The sequence below is a fragment of the Pan paniscus genome, chromosome 9, assembly GCF_029289425.2.
Source record: "Pan paniscus chromosome 9, NHGRI_mPanPan1-v2.0_pri, whole genome shotgun sequence".
NCBI lineage: Eukaryota > Metazoa > Chordata > Mammalia > Primates > Hominidae > Pan > Pan paniscus.
This window is the reverse complement of record NC_073258.2, coordinates 50,996,335-51,002,086: the sequence shown is the minus strand read 5'-3', so window position 1 is coordinate 51,002,086 and position 5,752 is coordinate 50,996,335. Positions and strand designations below refer to the sequence as shown.

General features: G+C 40.3%; 1 pseudogene; it reads right to left on the bottom strand.

Annotated features, from left to right (window-relative positions):
• Positions 1–748: 748 nt before the first annotated feature.
• On the bottom strand, positions 749–2,802 carry LOC100989369 (homeobox protein NANOG-like; annotated as a pseudogene).
• Between the last annotated feature and the right edge of the window lie 2,950 nt (positions 2,803–5,752).

Sequence of the window (5,752 nt, the reverse complement as noted above, 5' to 3'; positions counted from 1 at the left end):
AGTTGAATGCACACATCACAAAGAAGTTTCCGAGAATGTTTCTGTCTAGTTTTTAAGTGAAGATATTTCCTTTTCCACCATAGGCCTCCATGCGCTCCAAATATCCACTTGCAGGTTCTACGAAAAGAGTGTCTCAAAAGTGCTCAATCAAAAGGAATGTTCAACTCTGTGAGTTGAATGCAAACATCACAAAGTATTTTCTGAGAATGCTTCTGTCTAGTTTTGATATGAAGATATTTCCTTTTCAAACTTGGGCCTCAAAGTGATCCAAATATCCACTTGCACTTTCTACAAAAAGAGTGCTTCAAAAGTACTCTATCAAAAGGATGCTTCAACACTCTGAGTTGAATTCACACATCACAAAGTTGTGTCTGAGAATGCTTTTGTCTAGTTTTTCTGTGAAGATATTCCCGTTTCCACTGTAGATCTCAAAGTGGTCCAAATATCCGATTGCAGATTCTACAAATGAGAATTTCAAAACTGCTCTATGAAAAGGAAATTCAACTCTTTTAGTTGAATGCACACATCACAAGGAAGTTTCTGAGAATCCTTCTGTCTAGTTTTTATGTGAAGGTATTCCCGTTTCCACCGAAGGTCTCAAAGTGCTCCAAATATACATTTGCAGATTCTACAAAAAGTGTGTTTCAAAACTGCACTGTCTAAAGCAATGTTTAACTCTGTGAGTTGAATGCACACATCTTGAAGTAGTTTCTGAGAATGCTTCTTTTTTTTTTTTTTTTTTTTTTTTTTTTTTTTAAGCTGTATATTTACTCATTGAAACACTCGGTGAAATCAGGGTAAAATCAACTAAAGGAAAAATAGTTGTTTCATTCATTTGAACTTAAACCAACTAAAGTAGTACTAATGTCATTACGATGCAGCAAATACAAGACCTCTTTCTACAAAGATTAGCATAACCAACAAATTAGGGGATATAGCAAAACAGAGCCAAAAATGGTAAGAAATCAATTAAGTATGTTACAGCTTAACCCTTTACCTCAATAGTTTTTAAAAAATAAGCAAAGCCTCCCAATCCCAAACAATACGAATACATCTTCATCACCAATTTGTACTTGTATTTCTTATTCTTGAGGTTAGATTCTAAACCCTAAAGATATCCAAACTAGTATTAGATCTACTTATCTACAGCCAGAGACGGCTTCTATCAATGTCCTTAGCAGCCAAGGTTATTAAAATGTCTTTTCTAGGCAGGGTGCGGTGGCTCACGCCTGTAATCCCAGCTCTTAGGGAGGCCGAGGTGGGCGGATCACAAGGTCAGGAGATCGAGACCATCCTGGCTAACACAGTGAAACCTCATCTCTACTAAAAATACAAAATATTAGCCGGGCAAGGTGGTGGGCGCCTGTAGTCCCAGCTGCTTGGGAGGCTGAGGCAGGAGAATGGCGTGAACCCGGGAGACGGAGCTTGCAGTGAGCCAAGACCGCGCCACTGCACTCCAGCCTGGGCGACAGAGCAAGACTCCGTCTCAAAAACAAACAAAAAAAAAAAGTATTTTCTCCAGGAAGATGCAATAGGAAAAAAAAAAAAAAGAAACCTCGCTGATTAGGCTCCAACCATACTCCACCCCTCCATGAGATTGACTGGATAGGCATCATGGAAACCAGAACACGTGGTTTCCAAACAAGAAAAATCCTATGAGGGATGGGAGGAGGGGAGAGGAAGGATTCAGCCAGTGTCCAGACTGAAATTGAGTAATATCAATTTCACTCATCTTCACACGTCTTCAGGTTGCATGTTCGTGGAGTAGTTTAGGAATAAATCCATGGTTTGTGGAGTACTAAAATACCTAGCGGTCTGCTGTATTACATTAAGGCCTTCCCCAGCAGCTTCCAAGGCAGCCTCCAAGTCACTGGCAGGAGAATTTGGCTGGAACTGCATGCAGGACTGCAGAGATTCCTCTCCACAGTTATAGAAGGGACTGTTCCAGGCCTGATTGTTCCAGGATTGGGTGCACCAGGTCTGAGTGTTCCAGGAGTGGTTGCTCCAGGACTGGATGTTCTGGGTCTGGTTGCTCCAGGTTGAATTGTTCCAGGTCTGGTTGCTCCACATTGGAAGGTTCCCAGTCGGGTTCACCAGGCATCCCTGGTGGTAGGAAGAGTAGAGGCTGGGGTAGGTAGGTGCTGCGTCACACCATTGCTATTCTTCGGCCAGTTGTTTTTCTGCCACCTCTTAGATTTCATTCTCTGGTTCTGGAACCAGGTCTTCACCTGTTTGTAGCTGAGGTTCAGGATGTTGGAGAGTTCTTGCATCTGCTGGAGGCTGAGGTATTTCTGTCTCTGAAATCTATCATTGAGTACACACAGCTGGGTGGAAGAGAACACAGTTCTGGTCTTCTGTTTCTTGACCGGGACCTTGTCTTCCTTTTTTGTGACACTATTCTCTGCAGAAGTGGGTTGTTTGCCTTTGGGACTGGTGGAAGAATCAGGGCTGTCCTGAATAAGCAGATCCATGGAGGAAGGAAGAGGAGAGACAGTCTCCGTGTGAGGCATCTCAGCAGAAGACATTTGCAAGGATGGATAGTTTTCTTCAGGCCCACAAATCACAGGCATAGGTGAAGATTCTTTACAGTCGGATGCTTCAAAGCAAGGCAAGCTTTGGGGACAAGCTGGATCCACACTCATGTTAGTATAGAGGAAGAGGAGGAAAAAATTTAAGAGGTGGACTGGAAAAAAGGTTAAGGCAGCTTTAAGACTTTTCTGGAAGATGTTAGAGAAATAGGACCTCCAGAAGGAAAAGTATCAAGAAATTGGGATAAAGTGAGTCGCCCGCACAATAACATGAGGCAACCAGCTCAGTCCAGCAGACGAGAATGCTTCTATTTAGCTTTTATGTGAAGATATTTCCTCTTCCACCATTGGCCTCAAAGCAAGCCAAGTGTCTACTTGCACATTCTACAAAAAGAGTGTTTCAAAACTGCTCTATCAAAAGGAAGGATCACTTCTGTGAGTTGAATGCACACATCACAAAGTAGTTTCTGAGAATTCTTCTGTCTAGTTTTCATATAAAGATACTTTCTTTTCTACCATTGTCCTCAAAGCACACCAAATATCCACTTGCAGATTCCACAGAAAGAGTGTTTCAAAACTGCTCTACCAAGAGGAAGGTTCAACTCTCTGAGTTGAATGCACACATAACAAAGAAGTTTCTGAGAATACTTCTGTCTAGTTTTTATGTGAAGATATACCGTTTCCACTGCAGGCCTCAAAGCGTTTCAAACATCCACTTGCAGATTCTACAAAAAGAGTGTTTCAAAACTGCTCTGTCAAAAGGAAGGTTCTACTCTGTGTCTTGAATGCACACATCACAATGTAGTTTCTGATAATGTTTCTGTCTACTTTTTATATGAGGATACTTCCTTTTCTACCATAGTCCTCAAAGTGCTCCAAATATCCACTTGCAGATTCCACAAAAAGAATTTTTCAAATCTGCTCTACCAAAAGGAAATTTTACCACTCTGAGTTGAATGCACACATCATAAAAAAGTTTCTGAGAATGCCTCTGTCTAGTTTTTATGTAAAGATATTCCGGTTTCCACCATAGGCCTCAAAGCGCTCCAAATATCCACTTGCAGATTCTCCAAAGGAGTGTTTCAAAACTGCACTATCAAAAGAAGGTTCAACTCTGTGAGTTGAATGCACACATCACAAAGAAGTTTCTGAGAATGCTTCTGTCTAGTTTTTATGTGAAGATGTTTCCTTTTCCAACATAGGCCTAAATGCGCTCCAAATATCCACTTGCAGATTGTACAAAAAGAGTGTTTCCAAACTGATCTATCGAAAGGAACTTTCAGCTCTCTGAGTTGAATGCACGCATCTGCAAGAAGTTTCTGAGAATGCCTCTCTCTCGGTTTTATGTGAAGATATTTCCTTTTCCACAGTAGGCATCAAAGTGCTCCAAATATCCATTTGCAGATCCTACAAAAAGAGTGCTTCAAAACTGTTCTAACGAAAGACAAGGTCAACTCTGTGGGTTGAATGCACACATGACAAAGAAGTTTCTGAGAAAGCTTCTGTCTAGTTTTTATGTGAAGATATTTCTTTTTCCAGGATAGGCCTCAAAGTGCTTCAAGAAGGAATTGCAGATACTACAACAAGAGTGTTTCAATACTGCTCTATCAAAAGGAAGGTTCAAATCTATGAGTTAAATGCACACATCACAAAGAAGTTTCTGAGAATGCTTCTGTCTAGTCTTTATGTGAAGATATTTACTTTTCCACTCTAGTCCTCAAAGCCCTCCAAATATCCACTTGCAGATACTACAAAAAGAGGGTTTCAAAACTGCTCTGCCAAAGCAAGGGTTCAACTCTGTGAGTTTAATGCACAAATCGCAAAGAAGTTTCTGAGAATGCATCTGTCCAGTTTTTATGTGAAGATATTTCCTTTTCCATCGTAGGCCTCAAAGCATTCCAAATATCCAGTTGCACATTCTGCAAAGACAGTGTTTCAAAACTGCTCTGTCAAAAGGGATGTTCAAACCTGTGAGTTGATTGCACACATCACAAATAAGTTTGTTATATTGCTTCTGTCTAGTTTCTATTTGAAGATATTCCCTTTTCCACCGTAGGCCTCGAAACGCTTCACATATCTCTGAGAATGCTTCTGTCTAGTTTTTATGTGAAGATATTTCCTTTTCCACCATAAGCCTCAAAGCGCTCCAAATATCCACTTGCAGATTCTACATAAAGGGTGCTTCAAAACTGATCTAACAATAGAAAGGTTCAACTCTGTGAGTTGAACGTACACATCATAAAGTAGTTTCTGAGAATGCTTCTGTCTAGTTTTTATGAGAACATATTTCCTTTTCCACCGTAGGTCTCAAATTGTTCCAAATATCCACTTACACATTCTGCAAAAGGAGTGTGTAAAAACTGCTCTATCAAAAGGAAGGTTCAACTCTGGGAGTTGAATGCACACTTCACAAAGAAATTTCTGAGAATGCTTCTGTCTAGTTTGTATGAGAACATATTTCCTTTTCTACCATAGGCCACAAAGCATTCCAAACATCCACTTTCAGATTCTACAAAAAGAGTGTTTCAAAACTGCTCTGTCAAAAGGAAGGTTCAACTCTGTCAGTTGAATGCACACATCACATAGTAGTTTCTAAGAATGCTTCTGTCTAGTTTTTATGTGAAGATATTTCCTTTTCCACCATAGGTCTCAAAGCGTTCCAAATATCCACTTGCACATTTTACAAAAAGAGTGTTTCAAAACTGCTCTATCAAAAGGAAGGTTCAAACGTGTGAGTTGATTGCAACCATTACAAGATGTTTCTGAGATTGCTACTGTGTAGTTTCTATGTGAACATATTTCCTTTTCCACCGTAGGCCTCAAAGTGCTCCAAATATCTCTGAGAATGCTTCTGTCTAGTTCTTATGTGAAGATATTTCCTTTTCCACCATAGGCCTCAAATTCCTCCAAATATGCACTGCTAATTCTACAAAAAGGGTGTCTCAAAACTGCTCTATCAAAAGAAAGGTTCAACTGTGTGAGTTGAATCCACACACCCAAAAGGAGTTTCTGACAATGCTTCTGTCAAGTTTGTGTGTGAAGATATTTCTTTTCCACCGTAGGCCTCAAAGCTCTCCAAATATCTCTGAGAATGCTTCTGTCTAATTTTTCTGTGAAGATATTTCCTTTTCCACCGTCGGCCTCAAAGCGCTCCAATTATCCACTTGCAGATGCTACCAAAAGTGTGTTTCAAAACTGCTCTGTCAAAAGAAAGGTTCAACTCT